The sequence below is a fragment of the Bufo bufo genome, chromosome 6, assembly GCF_905171765.1.
Source record: "Bufo bufo chromosome 6, aBufBuf1.1, whole genome shotgun sequence".
Taxonomy (NCBI): domain Eukaryota; kingdom Metazoa; phylum Chordata; class Amphibia; order Anura; family Bufonidae; genus Bufo; species Bufo bufo.
This window is the reverse complement of record NC_053394.1, coordinates 84,771,883-84,793,283: the sequence shown is the minus strand read 5'-3', so window position 1 is coordinate 84,793,283 and position 21,401 is coordinate 84,771,883. Positions and strand designations below refer to the sequence as shown.

The 21,401-nt window shown below is 38.9% G+C and overlaps 1 protein-coding gene across 3 annotated transcripts in view; it reads left to right on the top strand.

Annotated features, from left to right (window-relative positions):
* Positions 1 to 3,805: 3,805 nt before the first annotated feature.
* Positions 3,806 to 21,401, top strand: part of A1CF (APOBEC1 complementation factor) — a 129,498-nt gene continuing 111,902 nt past the window's right edge. For 2 of the 3 annotated variants that reach the window (XM_040434789.1, XM_040434791.1), the window contains exon 1: positions 3,806 to 3,868. The gene's annotated coding sequence lies outside the window, so the exon portion shown is untranslated. Of the gene's footprint in view, positions 3,869 to 16,418; positions 16,430 to 21,401 lie in introns of those variants that run through there. The other variant, XM_040434788.1, reaches the window with a different exon arrangement.

Below are 21,401 nucleotides of genomic sequence, written 5' to 3'. Positions count from 1 at the left end.
CTTAGGAATCGCGGCACAGACTGCTTTCTGGGCATCGTGAATGCTCGGGGTTGCTCTTGCTGTCTGCAAAGCCATCACGTGTTGTAGCAGCAACTGGTTAGTCTCCTGCTGCTGCTTATTAGCCTCGTGTTGCTGCAGGTTTGTCTCTCGCTGCTGCAGATTACCCTCCATGAGGGCCTTCACAACAGCCTCCATTTTGTCGTTGGGCACTGGTTGTAATACAGCTGGTTTAATGTACGACATACAACCGTGCCTGAAAAATGCATAATCCAAAAAAATCGGCGTTCACGCCAGCTTCACTGCTCATGGTCGCATCCTCCACCAATTGTGGGATTTTGCTCTGGTAGACAGGATTAGCAAACGCAGTATAGAGGCAACAACAAGTTCTTTGGATCAAACAGTTAAGTGCTTTTTTCACACTTTAGGCAAGTGACAAACCAAGCAGTCATAATCAAACAAAAAGTCACCTTGCGGTGTTGGTGGTAATTCACACCATTCTGCCTCAAAGAGTCCTTGACCATAGCAGCACCAACCTGTTTCCACGCCAAACAGGTAACAAGCCTTCATCCAGATACAATGCTCCCAGATCCCAACACAGAGAGACCTGGCTTTTGAGCCCAGCTGCCTATTTAAGGACAGCCAGGTGCTGCCAAAACCCGGACCGGCACTTAAAATCAGGTCCGGTATTTGACCTCACCTGGCTGTAAATCAGCCCAGCAGCACATGCTGGGAGAAAAATACCTGTTTTCCCAGACAAAACCTCTCACTGTGTCACAACTGGTGATTTAGACACTGGTCTTCATCCCTCCTGCGCTGGCAGTTCAACCGCCTAAGTTATGTTGAGGTGCAAGACTTTACATTTGTAAATAGATTTAGACCATTTTCAACTCCTAAAACAGGCATAAAAAATGATAAATGAGACGGGTCTGCTGGCCCGCCCTTTTCTCTACCCACACCACCGCCCACACTTTTTTAGACCGGGCATGAGTGGCGGAAAAGGGGAACAAGTTGCAGATTGCAATGTGCAACAGATTTATGCCAAAAAGTGGTGTATGTCTGTTCGTAAATGATCCCATAGTGTATTTCTCATACACTCCAATGTTAATGCATTGGAGTGCATGAGAGAAGCAATCTATTGATTGCTTGTTTCAGTTCCCTATAGGAACTATAAATACATGTAAAAAAAAAAAATGTTTTTAGAATTTTTTTTTTAAATGTTCAAATTAAAATCACCCCCCTTTCCCCAAAATGCAAATAAAAAAATATAAATAATAAAAAAAAAAATACCCATCATGGGCATCGACACATGTGAAAATGGCCATACTATTAAAATATGAAAATATTTATTCCATATGGCAAACGACAAAACGGAAAAAAATCTAAATGGCCGATTCTCAGTTTTTTTGGTCGCTTTACCTTCCACAAAAAATTATATAAAAATGATCAAAAATTCATACACACCCCAAAAATAGTATCAATGAAAAGTACAGATTGATCCCCCACACAGCTCCTTATACATAACTACAAACAAGTTATAGGTGTCAGAATATGGCGATGAAAAGAAAAAAATTATTATTTTCAAGGTTTATTTTCAGGACATCAACCCATCTACCTCACTGGACACATTGTATATGTAGTGAACGGTACAGTATATGCAATATACTACAAGTAGAAAACAGTATAATTCATGTACCACCAGAAGAGAGCAGTGCAGTGAATGAAATAAGTGCTGGTAAAGAGCAGTACAGTGCATATTGTACAGGTGGAGAGCAGTATAATTCAAGAATGATAGGTGAAGAGCAGTACAGTGTAAGTGGTTTTGGAATCAGTCATGTACCTCTTACAAAGAAAACTGTATCCTTTACAGCACCTGTTGCATTGGGTTACCATTTGACCCTGTTGTGGTGGCACTACAACCTAGCTGATCTGCTGAACAGCAATGCAACCGTTGCTAGAACATGCCAGCATTACTGTAATGTTATGTCTATGCATGCTATCGTATCTCCCAGCATGTAAATGTGCCATGAGACTTGTACCAAAGTTGGTATGCCATGTTGTGTTGATACATGATTTATTATACCATTTAACCTAATCTGCCAGCAGGATCCAGGATAATCAGCGAAAAAATAAGATGGACAGGTACTCAAACGTGATCTAAACCAACCAGGCTCCAGATGGAACCACTCATTCCGATGAACTGGCCGACGCAAATTCAGGGGTGCATATGTTCAAATGAGGACACTCCGCATGTGATGTAACCAGAATTGATTTTCCCACGCCATGCCTATACTAAACCATGTCATGAGGGCAGGTTGCAGGGAATCTTCCTGTCATGACATGCAATATGGGGGTGGGGTTAGAGGAGACGTAAAGGTTGCTGCACGGTGATGAATCCCTTAGTCTCACGATTGGATAAAAGATTGTGGAGAACAGAAATCATGAACCCGATAACATAGCTATAGCCACAAAAATATCACTATTTCTGAACTATGACAAAAAGGGGGAAAATCCTCTGCCCCATTTCCATGAAGACCACCCAAACGCAGGCATCCATGTTTTTTACAGTATGCTTAGGCCTCTTTCACATGTGTACTATGGATTTCTGTTGTTCTGTTATAGGAGCAGAGCAACAAACATAGTGGGAAGTGCAGGATTTGCCATATAACTCAGCCAGACAGATCCCATTGACTAGAATGGGGTCCATTTGGTTTCCATTTGGGAGACCTAATTTTTTGCATGTAGGGCTTTTCTCTCCACTGTTTTTGATGGAATCTGCGATGGGGGCCCCAAAACCGTGCCTCTAATTCAGATATAAATAAGCCTTTATAGGGCTCATACACACCCCCCTTACAGTCAAACCAAAACAGTTGCTAAGTAGTCTATTATCAAAAACTCTTTCTCTAGGAAAAGCCTCATGAGTTCAATTTCTGAAAAGCGCTGCTATGGTTATCACGAAACCATGAAACAAATGCATAGTTTATGTCAAAATATGTTTTCTCTAATGGAAGTCAATGGTGAACATACAGAAATGTAGAGCTATACATTTGCATTTGTTTGTTAGGCTACTTTCACACTAGCGTTAGAAGAATCTGCCAGAACTGCCTGCCGGATCCGGAAATCCGTATGCAAACGGTTATCATTTGTTTCCGGATCTATCTGACAAATGCATTGCAATACCGGATCCGTCTCTACGGTCTCATCCGGAAACACGGATCCGGTATTTATCTTTTTGACATTTTTAAAGGTCTGTGCATGAACACTTGGTACCGGAACTCAATACCGGAAAACTTTAATGCTAGTGTGAAAGTACCCTTAAGTTGGATTTTTTTTTTTTTTTTTACAAAAAAGCAAAAAAAGAAAAGAAATCACTTTCCCATTAACAAACTGATTCAGATCAAAATAGCATTCGCGACCGTGTTTCGAACCACACCATTGCGCTAGTTGTAAAGTCTTAAATTATTAAGCCCTTTAATTTTACATAAGCCTTGATAATAAATTACTTAGTCTAACTGCAAAATATTTATATTATACAAATTGTATCTTTTAGCCTTATCCATAGGGGGGAAAAAATGAAAAGACCCTATTTTCAATCTTTTTTTTTTCTATATGCTACAGTCTGGTTTCAGGTTTTGTCTGTACTGGATTTGTTTGATGATGCTGTGTGTGCTGCAACCTAATTATCTGGTCAAAGGGCTATACAAGCTAAGAGATAGAGCAAGTTAACGTTTAACCACTATGGATTGTAAACCAAACCAGGGGCCAATGAACCTTTGGAGTTTGATATGATTAAGGGATAACCAGAGGTACACGTCTCAAACCCACCATAATCAAGCAGAACCTGCTGGTGGTGATCTCTGAAATTGCTCAGGTAAGGCCTGTGAGGTTTTTTTCACCTATGAAAAGAAATGTAATATATAATATCATTATAAAATTAGCTACAGGGAGGAGCACATGGAAAACACACAAAATAACCCTCCATGGAAAAACATACAAACATGACACCTTCTAAAATATCACATATGTTTTATAGCATCCTCATTTTTCTTATATAATTGGTAAATAGTAAAAATACTAAATGCGGCTATAACACGGGAGAGTAATAAAGCACACAGTAAATGTATGTGACAATGCTTTACATGTGGTATACATGGGAAATCACACAGCAGAGCTTCATTGGTATCTGTCTAGCTCTGTGTAAAACAGCAGTCGTTAATCATTTATGTTTCCAGAAACCATTTGTGAGTTTCTTTTATTTATGTTGTATTTATTTTTAGCTCTGTGTGAAGAACATTGTGTGTGTATTAGTTATGCTGTTATGCTATCGATATTCTTCTTCTTCTTACTATTACTATTTTATATAATGTGTTTCATACAATAAGAACTGCATTTATTATTACTATTATTATTATTACTATTATTATTATGTTATTAATATTATTATTAATAATAATAATAATAATAAATGCTGTTATATAGAAGTATCTTGTCACATAAATAACAGGTAATAAACTAATAAATAAAAGTTAGTATTGTTATCATTGCAAATCACTTTTGAAATTACTGTTAATACTGTTGTTATTATTATTATTAATAATATTATTATTATGGTAGAATCCAGCAGTATATATATATACAGATACGGTATATGAATTTTAGTATAATAATAATATAATATAATATAACACTATCAAATACTATTTTATTTTTTATTTTATATAGAATATTCCGTTATATAAATAATATTATTTACATTTGATTAATTATACATAGTAATAAAAATAAAAATAAAATGTTTATGCCCTTTTTTTGCACAATAACTTGCTTTTGCTGTTCATAAGTAAAATGATATAATGCATAACATGTGGCAAATTTGTTTATACTGAATAGGGTTGTTTCTGCAGCATGTCTACAAACTTCATTCATTCTAATTAATTAGGCATATGGTTATGAAAGGACGGTCCCCCCTACTGTGTGAATTGGCATTAGTATGAATTCTATGAAGATAGCCACCAGTTACAGAACTGGTCCTGGGCCTGTGTTCATTACCATGTTTAGACACCAAGGAATGGGTTATATGACTAATGTTTTCTTCCATTTCTGTACGGCTTTGTGATCTATGGCAAGTTCTTGTTTAAATAGGCTTATTTATGCTGATCGGCTCTTTATAATGTTGAGTAATTGCTGCATTTGATGTTATTTTGCTACAAGCATGGTTCATGGTCTGATCAAATATTTGACAAACCTTTTAAACTTCAGCCTAGAAGCATGACAAGTTAACACAACAGGGTTGTTTTTTAAAACGAAAAAAAAAAAAAATGTTTAAAACCTAAACATTTTTTTATGTATTTGGACATTTTTTAAATATTGTTTAAAAAGATACTTCATAAAAGCGGTTAATGTTCCATAGGTCCCAATGCACCATACATTCTTTTGGCCTCCTTCTAGCCAGTATGCATCAGCAAACCTTTTTTAATAAGTAAAAAAAAAGAGGATCCTAAGGCCTAGTTCACACAAACGTATGGCTTTTATAGTTTTTTGCGGTCCGTTGTTCCGTTTTTGAGTTCCGTTGTGTTTTCGTTTCTGTTCCGTTTTTCCATTCTGTTTTTCCGTATGGCATATACAGTATACAGTAATTACATAGAAAAAATTGCTCTGGGCATAACATTTTCAATAGATGGTTCAGTAAAAACGGAACAGATACGGAAGACATACGGATGCATTTCCGTATGTGTTCCGTTTTTTTTTGCGGACCCATTGACTTTAATGGAGCCACGGAACGTGATTTGCGGCCAAATATAGGACATGTTCTATCTTTCAACGGAACGGAAAAACGGAAATACGGAAACGGAATGCATACGGAACACATTCCGTTTTTTTGTGCGGAACCATTGAAATGAATGGTTCCGTATACAGACCGTATACGGAACACAAAAAAACGGCCGCAAAAAAACTAGGCCTAAGGGTAATGGATTCCACCCTATGACATCTGTCACAGTCCTCTGTCGGGCATATACATCCTGAGTATGTACACCTGATGGTAGGCCCAAACTCAATGTACTGTGTACAAAGCCTTAGGCTAGGGCTACACGACGACATTTGTCGCGCAACATTTTGTCGCACCAATGTCGCGTCTGTCGCGTCGCAATCGCAGCATCAATGTCGCGCGACACATGTTGCAGTGTAGTTGTGCCACATGTTGTCGTGTAGCCCTAGCCTTAATCTAAATGGGAGACTTTCCAGACATATATGCCACCCAGTCCATCAACTTTAATGGGCAAAAAACTGCCATGAGGGTGTTTTTTTTTTTTAGTTTGATTGAGATTCCAAAGCCTTAATTGAATTAGAAAGCACTTTAAAAAGCAACAGTAATATCAAAATATATGCAGCACTATAAATATTTCTTATATGGCAGGCGTATGCAACGTATGTATGCTCCATTCAATTCAGTGTAAAAGACATTGGGGCCGGTATACTGTATCAACATCACTGCGCCTGGATATTGTTTTGTTTTGCCCCTGAATTTGTGATGGACACTTAGAATAGTGCACCAAATAGATGAAGTGTATTCGACACGATTTTGTTTTAGTTACAACATGGAGGGATTTTTTTGGTAGGTTTTGTGCAAACTTTTATCTTGTTCCATTTTGCTCGCTGTTTTGTTGACGTCTTTTAGACATTTTTGATGCATTTTTGGACAAAAACTATATCAGTTCCAAGGTGGTAGAAAAAAGTGGTGCAAAATGTAGACACGGGTAACAATCTACATCAGAAATTTGGCCCAAACTAAAAGTGGAGCAGGCACAATATGCTGGTGCAAAATAAACCTATCCTAATATATCTGGCCCATATTCTTTTTACTTATGTTTTCTACATCTGGTGCGCACAGAAACGTACAGGAGACACCATTGTGTTTCTTTGCAGTCTGAAAACGAAAATCTGTCTTTTGAGTAGTTTAGAAAATAATTGTACTCATCACACAACTACCCATGTTTTCTATGTGTTTCTTGTGGCTTTTTCCTGTAAAAAATATTTTTAAAAATGTTTACGGTGATTCTAAGAGGAAAAAATGCACCAAAATTCATTAAAACACAAATGATTTGTAAATACAGCATAATGTTCCAAAATGTATGTAGACAACATACAGTAATTACAAATATATTTCTCTACCACTGTAACAATTTTCACATGGAAAATCAGCTGAATACTAGTAAAAGTCAGCACTATTAGTCCTCGTTCACATTCCCGTTTCAGTATTACATACGTGAAAAACGCGTCCTTATTTAATCCATGACGATGTCTCTGCAGGATCCGTGGTTAGTCCATGTATCCGATTTTTCCCTCCGTGTGTCATCTGTAATTCACAGACATGGCTCAGCTGAAAATTCATTTCAAGAGCATTTCTGTCTTCCGTGAAAAACAGACACACCCCGGATGCCATGCAGTCATTTTCACCGACCCATAGACTTCAATGAGCGTGTTTGGACCGCATTACGGACCAAAGTAGTGCATATCTCTGTGATTTTTTTTTTTACTGATCTACAGTCAGTAAAAAAATACTGATGTGTGAACAGACATTCAAGTCAATGGTACGTGTGCTGTCTTTGAAAAACGCAAGTTTGGACGAGGCCTTTTGACAGCATCCCAGGCAGATCTTGTCTGCAATATGTGAATCTAATCTTAAATATTTACAGGGAATAACAACCAATTAGAACTGTATAGTAGCAAAAACACATACGTACTGAGCCCCATTATGGAGCACCATCAATAAATTGTATAATATACTGGTGAACAGAATAATAATGATGATGGAAAAGATGGTGCAGTAATACGCAAATTGCACATCTTAGAAGGCTTATAGAAACAGTGAAAAAATGTAACGAGATAAACAGCACAGTTAGCAAGTTAAGTCGTTTTCCTGCTGTTTTTGGCTCTATGCAATTTCCCGATTCCTACACTAATATCAGTGTTTTTGTAATATTTTGATGTTGTTATCACTATTAATGTGTAACAGATTATATATTATATTTTAATCAGCGTTTAGAAATTACAAATACATAGTTTTTCGACAGACTCTCCCTAGTTCCTGCTGTGCAGGTTTGAGCGTGTTACGTCAGTTCATTTGTGACTGCGGTGCGAGAAACAATGGCTGCTCCACTTGTGATTTGCACGAAAGAAGAGCAGCGTGCAGTGATCAGTTTTTTTGTGGTCCGAGGCTGTGTCTTGTGCTGATATTAATCGACTTTGTGCACCGTATGGAGAAAGTGTTTTGTCACAAAGAAGTGTGTATGCATGGATGGAGAAGTTCAAGGAAGGTCGCCAAAGGTGTCAGCCATGAAGAAGAAGCCGGAAGCCCATCCACATTCATGACTGATGATTCATGAATTGACATTGAGCGAGCACTGGTGATGAGCGGCAGGGGCAATATGCGAATTCGCAATATTTTGTAGAATATTTTGTAGAATATTCGTCATATATTTGCGAATTAGAGATTATATTCTTGATTGCAAAAATATATTATTCGCTTAATGCACGCAAAATACCGGCGTGGGTCACTTATGCTACATTTTTAAGCTGGTATAAGTTTCCTGAGACTGGAGAAAATGGTTGGCACCGCAGAACATTAGAATAGCTTTATATGCAGATAGAGTGCTCCAATATACTTACACTTGCGAATTTCGGCAATTAATGATGCGCATATTTTTTTGCAATACGTGCAACTTGTGACATCACAGCACTATGTCTGTAGCATGTATGTATGGACAGCAGAACCTATCAGCTACACTATAGATCAATCTAACCTACACTGACTATCTCCCCCTAACTATCTGAATTATATATATAAGTAGGCAACTTTTCTATTGGTTGCTAGGGATGTTGATAAGCTGTGACAAAGCCTTCTCATTGGCCCACAAGCTAGAAGAAGAGAGGGATGATCACCTGATGTGTACTGTGTTAAAAAATAAATAAATATTCGTCATTACGAATATATAGCGATATATTCTAAATATTCGCAAATTCGAGAGTGCCGATATTCGCGATAAAAATTCATAATATGAATATTCGCGCTCAACACTAGCGAGCACATGAATTTATTCTGTTGGATAGATGAGTGACTGGATTATGTGGCACATCATCTGCAAATCAGCCAACTATTAACTTCTGATGAAGAGGCGAAGACAGCGGTGCATTTGTGGCTTTCAGCTCAGCCTAAAACTTTTTTAATGAGGGAATACGAAAGCTTGTTGACAGATGGACAAAGTAAATTGAAAAGCAGAAAGATTATTGTATGTAGAAAAATGGTGTATTTGTCTTTTCTGAAAGTTGATTCATATATATATATGTATTGATAATTGAGTAGTACAGTGTTAATGTACTAATGGCTAAATTTGTAGTGCAGTAGATGTTGATAGTTGTGAAATTTGGACTTCTTGTGGGTATCAAAGGGACTACATCTGCAGACGAAGAAGGATTGTTTAGCAATGTAGAGATCAGCACATGTTCAAAATCACCTGTCTAAGGGTCCATTCACACGTCCGCAAATGGGTCCGCATCCGTTCCGCAATTTTGCGGAACGGGTGCGGACCCATTCATTTTCTATGGGGGCGGAATGGACAGTGTGCTGTCAGCATCCGCATTTGCGGAGCGCAGCCCCGATCTTCGGGTCCGCAGCTCCACAAAAGATAGAACATGTCCTATTCTTGTCCGCAGCTTGCGGACAAGAATAGGCATTTCTATAGGGGTGCCGGGCGGGTGTGTTGCGGATCCGCAATTTGTGGGTCCGCAACACACCACGGACGTGTGGATGGAGCCTTAGGCCTCTTTCACGCTACTGTTTTTTTTTTCCGTTTTGCGGGCCGTTTTTTGCGTTCCGTATACAGGACCATTCATTTCAATGGTTCCGCAAAAAAAACTGAATGTACTCCGTATGCATTCCGTTTCCCTAATTCGGTTTTTCCCGTTCCGTTGAAAGATAGAACATGTCCTATTATGGCCCGCAAATCACGTTCCGTGGCTCCATTCAAGTCAATGGGTCCGCAAAAAAAAATGGAAGACATACGGAAATGCATCCGTATGTCTTCCGTATCCATTCTGTTTTTGCGTAACCATCTATTGAAAATGTTATGCCCAGCCCAATTTTTTCTATGTAATTACTGTATACTGTATATGCCATACGGAAAAACGGAACGGAAACGGAAACACAACGGATTAAAAAAAAAACGGAACAACGGATCTGTGAAAAACGGACTGCAAAAACACTGAAATAGCCATACGGTAGTGTGAAAGAGGCCTTAGGTTGTGGCTACACCTAGAATTTTTTGCAGCTTTTAATTGATTTTAATTGTTGAGTGACAGCTGCTGTGCACAAGATTGCTACCACATCACCTTCCTGCTGTGGACAGCTGTAGCTCAGTAATTAAAATCAATTAAAAGTGCTACAAAAAAGTCAAGGTGTAGACCCAGCCTTAGCAGTGACCAGTGATTGGCTGAGAGGGCCTTTCTTGCCATCTCCAGCATGTCGAGTCTGAACTGAAAATGGAGAGCAGTGAGGACCAGAACAGCACCAGTAATTTTTATTTCTCCCTGCAAAACCACTTTAAAGAAGATAAAACTTAATCCATGTATGCATCTTAACCGCTTCACGTCCGCCCCCTATGATATAAACGTCCTATGGGTGGACGTCTATTTCTGAACAGACGTTCCAGAACGTCTTTTCAGAAAGTGCAGCTGCACGCTAATCGTGCAGCTGCTGATCGGGTTGCCCGCTGTCAGTGACAGCAGGGCAACCCTAAGACAAGGCAGGGACAGTGCGCTGTGCGCTTCCTGTTCCGGCCCGGCGGTCATGTGACCGCCGTGACCGGAGAGTGCAGGAGCTGTGTGAGGTCTCTCAGAGACCTCGATCAGCCCTGCTGTGAGGCTGTACAGCGCTGTATTGCTGCTGTACAGCCTCTATAGGGGTGTATTTGTCCTGTAACTGGGGCTACTATGTCAGCCCCAGTTACAGGAGAAATCAACTGTGAAAAAAAAGTGAAGTAAATGTCCCCCAGAGGCCTTGTATGACCTTATGGGGGACGAAAAGTGTAAAATAAAAAAAATAAAAATAAAAGGTTGAAAATAAAAAAATAAAAAAAGTTTCACATGTAAAAAATGTAAGGAATGAAAAAAAAAATTTAAAATAGAAAAAATAAAAAAAGTATACATATTAGGTATTGCCGCGTCCGTAAAAACCAGCTCTATAAAAATATCACATGACCTAACCCCTCGAATGAACACCGTAAAAAAAAAAAAAAAAAACTGTGTCAAAACAAGCAATTTTTGTCACCTTGCATCACAAAAAGTGCAACACCAAGTGATCAAAAACGCGTATGTCCCACAAAATAGTACCAATAAAACCGTCACCTCATCCCGCAAAAAATGAGCCCCTACATAAGAAAATCTCTCAAAAAATAAAAAAACTATAGCTTTTAGAACATGGAGACACTAAAACATCATTCTTTTGGTTTCAAAAATGCTATTATTGTGTTAAAGTGAAACAAATAAAAAAAAGTATACAGATTAGGTATTGCCGCGTCCGTAAAAACCAGCTCTATAAAAATATCACATGACCTAACCCCTCGGATGAACACCGTAAAAAAAAAAAAAAAAGACTGTCAAAACAAGCAATTTTTGTCACCTTGCATCACAAAAAGTGCAACACCAAGTGATCAAAAACGCGTATGTCCCACAAAATAGTACCAATAAAACCGTCACCTCATCCCGCAAAAAATGAGCCCCTACATAAGAAAATCTCTCAAAAAATAAAAAAACTATAGCTCTTAGAACATGGAGACACTAAAACATCATTCTTTTGGTTTCAAAAATGCTATTATTGTGTTAAAGTGAAACAAATAAAAAAAAGTATACATATTAGGTATTGCCGCGTCCGTAAAAACCAGCTCTATAAAAATATCACATGACCTAACCCCTCGGGTGAACACCGTAAAAAAAAAAAAAAAAAAACTGTGTCAAAACAAGCAATTTTTGTCACCTTGCATCACAAAAAGTGCAACACCAAGTGATCAAAAACGCGTATGTCCCACAAAATAGTACCAATAAAACCGTCACCTCATCCCGCAAACAATGAGCCCCTACATAAGAAAATCTCTCAAAAAATAAAAAAAACTATAGCTCTTAGAACATGGAGACACTAAAACATTATTCTTTTGGTTTCAAAAATGCTATTATTGTGTTAAAGGGAAACAAATAAAAAAAAGTATACATATTAGGTATTGCCGCGTCCGTAAAAACCAGCTCTATAAAAATATCACATGAACTAACCCCTCGGATGAACACCGTAAAAAAAAATAAAAAAAACTGTGTCAAAACAAGCAATTTTTGTCACCTTGCATCACAAAAAGTGCAACACCAAGTGATCAAAAACGCGTATGTCCCACAAAATAGTACCAATAAAACTGTCACCTCATCCCGCAAACAATGAGCCCCTACATAAGAAAATCTCTCAAAAAATAAAAAAAACTATAGCTCTTAGAACATGGAGACACTAAAACATTATTCTTTTGGTTTCAAAAATGCTATTATTGTGTTAAAGTGAAACAAATAAAAAAAAGTATACATATTAGGTATTGCCGCGTCCGTAAAAACCAGCTCTATAAAAATATCACATGACCTAACCCCTCGGGTGAACACCGTAAAAAAAAAAAAAAAAACTGTGTCAAAACAAGCAATTTTTGTCACCTTGCATCACAAAAGGTGCAACACCAAGTGATCAAAAACGCGTATGTCCCACAAAATAGTACCAATAAAACCGTCACCTCATCCCGCAAAAAATGAGCCCCTACATAAGAAAATCTCTCAAAAAATAAAAAAACTATAGCTCTTAGAACATGGAGACACTAAAACATCATTTTTTTGGTTTCAAAAATGCTATTATTGTGTTAAAGTGAAACAAATAAAAAAAAGTATACATATTAGGTATTGCCGCGTCCGTAAAAACCAGCTCTATAAAAATATCACATGACCTAACCCCTCGGGTGAACACCGTAAAAAAAAAAAAAAAAACTGTGTCAAAACAAGCAATTTTTGTCACCTTGCATCACAAAAGGTGCAACACCAAGTGATCAAAAACGCGTATGTCCCACAAAATAGTACCAATAAAACCGTCACCTCATCCCGCAAAAAATGAGCCCCTACATAAGAAAATCTCTCAAAAAATAAAAAAACTATAGCTCTTAGAACATGGAGACACTAAAACATCATTTTTTGGGTTTCAAAAATGCTATTATTGTGTTAAAGTGAAACAAATAAAAAAAAGTATACATATTAGGTATTGCCGCGTCTGTAAAAACCAGCTCTATAAAAATATCACATGACCTAACCCCTCGGGTGAACACCGTAAAAAAAAAAAAAAAAACTGTGTCAAAACAAGCAATTTTTGTCACCTTGCATCACAAAAGGTGCAACACCAAGTGATCAAAAACGCGTATGTCCCACAAAATAGTACCAATAAAACCGTCACCTCATCCCGCAAAAAATGAGCCCCTACATAAGAAAATCTCTCAAAAAATAAAAAAACTATAGCTCTCAGAACATGGACACATTAAAACATCATTTTTTTTGTTTCAAAAATGCTATTATTGTGTAAAACTTTAATAAATGAGAAAAAGTATACATATTAGGTATCGCCACGTCCATAACGATCTGCTCTATAAAAATGTCACTTGAATGAACCCCTCAGGTGAACGCTGTAAAAATAAATAAATAGAAACTGTGCTAAAACAACCAATTTTTTGGTCACCTTGGCCCATAAAGTGTTATAATGAATGATCAAAAAATCATATGTACCCAAAAATAGTACTAATAAAACTGGCACCTTATCCCCTAGTTTCCAAAATGGGGTCACTTCTTGGGAGTTTCTACTGTAAGGGTGCATCAGGGGGCTTCAAATGGGACATGGCATCTAAAAACCATGTGGAGTTCCTTTTCTTCTGCGCCCTGCCGTGTGCCCATACAGCAGTTTATGACCACATGTGGGGTGTTTCTGTAAATCGCAGAATCTGGGTAATAAATATTGAGTTTTGTTTGGCTGTTAACCATCGATGTGTTAAAGAAAAAAATTGATTAAAATGGAAAATCTGCCAAAAAAGTTAAATTTAAAAATTTGATCTCCATTTTCCTTTAATTCTTGTGGAACGCCTAAAGGGTTAACAAAGTTTGTAAAATCGGTTTTGAATACCTTGAGGGGTGTAGTTTCTACAATGGGGTCATTTATGGGGGTATCCACTATGTAGGCCCCACAAAGTGACTTCAGACCTGAACTGGTCCTTATAAAGTGGGTTTTGGCAATTTTCTTATAAATTTGAAGAATTGCTTCTAAACTTCTAAGCCTTCTAACGTCCTAAAAAAATAAAATGACATTTCCAAAATGATGCCAACATAAAGTAGACATATGGGGAATGTTAAATAATAAATATTTTATGAGGTATCACTTTCTGTTTTAAAAGCAGAGAAATTGAAATTTAGAAAATTGCGAATTTTTCAAATTTTTGGGTAAATTTGGGATTTTTTCATAAATAAAGGTGAAATATTTTGATTCAAATTTATGATTATCATGAAGTACAATGTGTCATGAGAAAACAATCTCTGAATGACTTGGATAAATAAAGGCGTTCCAAAGTTATTACCACATAAAGTGAGATATGTCAGTTTTGCAAAATTTGGCCTGGTCAGGAAGGGGGCAAGTGGTTAAAGGAGTTCTCTGAGACTGGGAACGACTTTTCATAGTCGCACTCCATCACCTGTCACTCGCACTCCAGTTCCAGCACCGATCTCCCATCTCCTCTATTTCTGGTCTCCACTGGAGTTAAAGTTTGATGTGCTGTCTACATGGACGTCACTACTGCTGGCCAATCAATGGCCTCTGCGGTGGCAGCTGTCTCATGCCATGCCTGCAAATATCTCCACTGAAACCATTAATTGGCTGGCAGCAATGACACTTATGTGTGTGTGTAGATGGCAAGCCACACTTCCAGTGCCCCATGCATGTGACTATGAAAAGGGGTTCCTGGTTTCTTAGAACCTCTTTAACCAGAAATTGCCTCTCCTGTGCAGGGCCTCACCACCACCTCAGGTGGCGTGACCATGGAGCTAAGTGGGGGGTGGCAGCAGGACCAAGAAAAATGAGCGCTTCCATTGTGGAAGCGTTCATCTCTCTGTATTCAACTAAGACGGCGATACAGTTTAATGCTGCAGGAGCAACGTCTCCCAACCCTGTTCCTTCTGTGCCTGAAGTCTATCAGAGGCCGGCACAAGTGGTGAGATAACATCATCATCATCGTGCCACCTGAGCACCGCATTGCTGCCAGAAGCATGGAGGTAAGTAATTTTTTTTATTTATTTTTTTCATTTGGCGTCATGCTGTTTAGCCAAATTTGGGAAAGGGCGAGAGGAGCACTATGGGTGCATCTACCGGGGGCACTACATAGGGGCATTTTTTACTGGTACACATTATGATGTGCACTATAGGGACATTAGCTCAACTGGGGCACTAAGAGTGGGTATTTTTGTACTGGCACACACAGGCATTGACACACATTATGGGGGCACTGTGTGGACATTGGCTCTATTGGGGGCACTGAGAGGATGTATTTTTGTTGTACTAGCGCACAGAAGGGGGGCATTTTTTGTACTGGCACACATTATAAGGGGCATTTTTGTACTGGTTTGCGCATTGCGCGCGCTGTCTCCCCATACAGCTGATCAGCAGGGGGTGCCGGGTCTCGGTCCTGGCCGATCTGATATTGATGACCTGTCCTGAGAATAGGTCATCAATATTAAGGCTGGACAACCCCTTTATCCCTACATAATATAAAAAATAAATCAAAACAACAGTTACACTTTAAGCTTTTTTTTTACAGAAAGTAGAGTTTGTTTATGCCATTTTGTGCCATTGTAACATCTGAAACTCCTTGTGACCTAAATACAACATGTACTGAGGCACCATTCAAGGAAATGCTTGTGTTGCTGACACCGGTAGAAGTAGTGGACGGCAGAACATCACTGCTTAAAAACAGGTCAGGCTGGAACGTTCTTGAAAAAAGTCTGTCAATTGTCTTTCATTTGAGGAACACGTCTTCTATTTCATGTTATGTGCTTTATCCTTCTATCAGTTCTCTGTAGCTGATTCCAGCTGCACAAACGGCTCATGTGCGCTTCAAAAAAATAAAACAGTAGCCAAGGCCAGGGAATTGGATGAAATAAAATTTCTTCCATCTCCTGTCACTTCCGTGCCATCATTCTGGTGGTTCCCGCCGGTATCTGCTTATTTCCTGCAGCAATCAAGTGCTGTGCATCAGGACTGCTGCAACCAGTCACTGGCCTCCATGGTGATACAGGAATGTCTGTCATCTTAGTGAGCACCCTTCAAAGTGCTCAGGTTATGGTATTTGCTCTGCATCTTTCCAGCAGTTTCTATGCACAACTAACTGCAATGCCCAGCAATGACAGGAGGCTATCTCTTTAGGAACACCCATATACACCCTATAGGGGAGTGAACCTGAATAAATAATATTGGCTATGTTTAAATCTTAGGACAACCCCCTTTAAGTACTTTCTACATGTATCCCAATTTCCATAATAGTATATCCCTATCAACCTCTATGATATCCTTGTTTGTTAAGTTGATGCATTGTCTATTTGTGTGCACAGAAACTCTTCTTGTCTAATTTTGGTTTCAAATATTCTTAGTGAAAATGTAGTTTTAGCTGAGTACTAGGTTACCCCGCAGTTCTGTTTTGTATCCAGTCTCTGACATAGCTATATACAGTATGATCCTCTCATCAACCTCCACTTGTCATCTGACCTTTCACATACTTACGAATCATGCACAATGGCAGGACTTCTCTTGAGCTGCCAGTCCTCAAAAACTCTCTTCTTCTACCTTCTGCTTGATTTTTCCTTATAAATTATTATAATAATACTAATAATATTTTCCTGTCCAAGTGACACCATCACAGTTGTTCCTAAACGTGATGTGTATTAAATCCTTCCAATTCTCAGTTTTAACTTCTCCAGCAAATCAATAAAATATAATACAAAGAAATATATATTTCCGAAATTTGATTCAAACCAAAATTCACTAACAACATTTATACTTTCATTGTGAATTCTGCATTTTAGAAGATTTTACTCAATTTAACACATTAAGGCCTCTTTCACACGACAGTATGGCTTTTTCAGTGTTTTGCGGTCCGTTTTAAACGGATCCGTTGTTCCGTTTTTTTGTTTCCGTTGTGTTTCCGTTTCCGTTCCGTTTTTCCGTTCCGTTTTTCCGTATGGGCTGGGCATAACATTTTCAATAGATGGTTCCGCAAAAAACGGAACGGATACGGAAGACATACGGATGCATTTCCGTATGCATTCCGTTTTTTTTGCGGACCCATAGACTTTAATGGAGCAACGGAACGTGATTTGCGGCCAAATATAGGACATGTTCTATCTTTAAACGGAACGGAAAAACGGAAAAACGGAAACGGAATGCATACGGAACACATTCCGTTTTTTTTGCAGAACCATTGAAATGAATGGTTCCGTATACGGACCGTATACGGACCGCAAAAAACGGCCCGCAAAACGGAAAAAAAAAACGGCCGTGTGAAAGAGGCATAAGGCCTCATGCACACGACCGTTGTGTGCACCCGTGGCCGTTGTTCCGTTTGACGTGATTTTCTGCGGTCCCATTGACTTTCAATGGGTCCGTTGAAAACTCGGCTACTGCACCGTTTTGTCACCCGCGCCCGTGACCCGTGTTTACTGCCGTGAAAAAAATATAACCTGTCCTATTTTTTTCACGGTCAACGGTTCGCGGACCCATTCATGTCAATGGGGCCGTGAAAAATCACGGATGCACACAAGATTGTCAGCCGCGTCCGTGATCCGTGTCCGTGATCCGTGTCCGTTTTCCCTATCATTTTCAATGCAAACTTGTCTTAGTTTTTTTTTTCACTTTTCATGTCCGTGGATCCTCCAAAAATCAAGGAGACCCACGGACGAAAACACGGTCATAGATCACGGACCAACGGAACCCTGTTTTGCGGACCGTGAAAAAATACTGTCGTGTGCATGAGGCCTAAGGCTACTTTCACATATTGTGACACAGTGAGGGGAATTTGGGAAAACAGGTACTTTTCTCCCAGCGTGTGCTGCTGGGCTGATTTGAAGCCAGGTGGGGTCAAATAGGCAGCTGGGCTCAGCAGCAGGATCTCTGTGTTGGGATCTGAGGCTTGGTGCCAGGTTGTAGGGCTGAGACACATGAGCCGAGGAAACAGGCCCCCTAAAGCCTGCCGTGGACTGCTGGAGGCAGAACTGATATCAAGGTGACTTGTCTTATATGAACTTTCCAATTTGTGTGAAGTAAACACCAAGACTGCAAAGTAACGCATTGTGTTGTGCATTTGCCTCAAGTGTGAATAAAACACTGAGGTTTTGCATTAAGAACTTGTCTTTTGCCTCTGTACTGCGTCTTCTTACCCTATCTACCAGAACGAAATCCCACAATATGCATTTTTGCAGGATCGGTCATGGATCAGCAAAAACGCTTCCGTTACTGATAATACAACCATCTGTGTGCGTTATGAACGGATCCCGTTGTATTATCTCTAAAATAGCAATGACAGATCCGGCACTGAAACCATTGTAAGTCAATGGGTGTCGGATCTGTTTTCTTTTGTGTCCGAGAAAACGGATCTGGCACCATTGGCTTACATTGTGTGTAAAGCCGAATACACCTTGCACCGCATCCCGTGCTGGACAGAAAAACGCTGCTTGTAGCGGTTTTCTGTCCGGTATGGGAACACGACCAAAGGGAACAGAATGCACTATTGTGCCCTCCGTTCTGTTCAGTTCAGTTGTGTCTCCACTGACAAAGAATGGGGACAAAACTGAAGCATTTTCCTCCAGTATTGAGATCCTATGCCAGATCTCAATACCGGAAAGGAAAAACGCAGATATGAAAGTAGCCTTACTTGTATACTTGTAAGTTTTGAAAGAGGGAGACAAAAAATTTACCAGTGTGTATTTATTTTAAATATATTTGCATTTATTATCATTTTTATCATTAGCCTTACTTGTAATAGCAGTCGCAGTAATCAAATGTAATTGAATTGCTTTTAACTTTTTTACTTTTACTGCTTTAACAATATTGACTGCAGTTAATATTGTGATCCATATCAAGACTGGATAGAGAAATAGGAAATTAACCTTTGAATGTTTTCTTAAGAAGCTGACTAATCAGTAAAATATGCTGATCACAAAACTTTGTCGCACACTGCGTATTGTATCCTGTGTATAGGGTTCCCGACCCAATTTCTAGTAATAACAAATCACAGCAGTTTATCTTGACCCTAGATTACTTTTTAATGCTGAATATATTCTAGTTAAGCGGCAATACGTGTGTTAACATTTTCGGCACGTAGGCCTTCATCAGACAATGTGCCACAGTTTGGTATGTAAAAAGGAGATTAGATGCACACCGCAGGAAATGGTGCTAACCAGCACTTTTCCACAGGTGCAGGTTAGCACCATTTCCTACAGTGTGCATCTAATCTCCTTTTTACATACCAAACTGTGGCACATTGTCTAATGAAGGCCTGTGCGCCAAAAACATTAACACACATATTGCCACTTAACTAGAATGTATTCAGCATTAAAAAGTAATCTTGGATCAAGATAAACTGCTGTGGTTTGTTATTACTAATCAGTAAAATCAGTAAAAAAAAAAAGTCACCACCAAAAATATTTTGTTGGACCGCCTTTAGTTTTGATTACGGCACGCATTCGCTGTGGCATTGTTTCGATAAGCTTCTGCAATGTGACAAGATTTATTTCCATCCAGTGTTGCATTCATTTTTCACCAAGATCTTGCATTGATGATGGTAGAGTCTGACCGCTGCACAAAGCCTTCTCCAGCACATCCCAAAGATTCTCAATGGGGTTAAGGTCTGGACTCTGTGGTGGCCAATCCATGTGTGAAAATGATGTCTCATGCTCCCTGAACGACTCTTTCACAATTTGAGCCCAATGAATCCTGGCATTGTCATCTTGGAATATGCCCGTGCCATCAGGGAAGAACAAATCCATTTATGGAATAACCTGGTCATTCAGTATGTTCAGGTAGTCAGCTGACCTCATTCTTGGAGCACATACTGTTGCTGAACCCCAGATCATAGCACTGCCCCCACAGGCTTGTACAGTAGGCACTACGCATGATGGGTGCATCGCTTCATCTGCCTCTCTTCTTACCCTGATGCGCCCATCACTCTGGAACAGGGTAAATCTGGACTCATCAGACCACATGACCTTCTTCCATTGCTCCAGAGTCCAATTTTTATGCTCCCTACAAAATTGAAGCCTTTTTTTCTGGTTTGCCTCCCTGATTAGTGGTTTTCTTATGGCTACGCAGCTGTTCAGTCCCAATCCCTTGAGTTCCCTTCGCATTGTGCGTGTGGAAATGCTCTTACTTTCACTATTAAACATAGCCCTGAGTTCTACTGTTGTTTTTCTTCGATTTGATTTCACCAAACGTTTAAGTGATCGCCGATCACGATCATTCAGGATTTTTTTCCCGCCACATTTCTTCCTCGAATATGATGGGTCCCCACTATCATTCCAGTTTTAATAATGCGTTGGACAGTTCTTAACCCAATTTTAGCAGTTTCTGCAATCTCCTTAGATGTTTTCTCTGCTTGATGCATGCAAATGATTTGACCCTTCTCAAACAGACTAACGTCTTTTTCACAACCACGAGATGTGTCTTTCGACATGGTTCTTTATGAAATGAGAAGCAACTCATTGCACCAGTTGGGGTTAAGTAACTTGTTGCCAGCTGAAAGATAATCGCCCCTGCAGTAATTATCCAATAGGAGGCTCATAACTATTTGCTTAGTTAAATCCAGGTGGCGACTTTTTTTTTTGGACAGGCAGTGTATAATAAATAGAAAAAAAATGTGTACATTCGTTTTATTTCAAGAGGTGTCTTATTGGTTGAAAAGGAAGAGACTTCTGACATAAGGTTAAGATAATATTTATGGTTGCTCACCTATTAAACAGCTGGAATTAAGGTGCTTTGCTATATAAAGCTTCACCCAAAAGCTAGGTAAGTACAATTAGTGGTAAATTAATTAACAAGCACTGTCAACATTTGAAGGTGCATTAAAAAAGCCAAATATTTAAATTGTAAAATAAGAATAAAAATTGTATGGGAATGGTCCAATCTGAACCAAACGAGAAGACACCAACAGTATATTATCCCCAATAATTCATCAAATTATACCACTCTCATTCAATTATCAACACATCACATAATTTCATATAGAACTTAATAAAAAAATTAAAGTTCTATTCCCTGATTA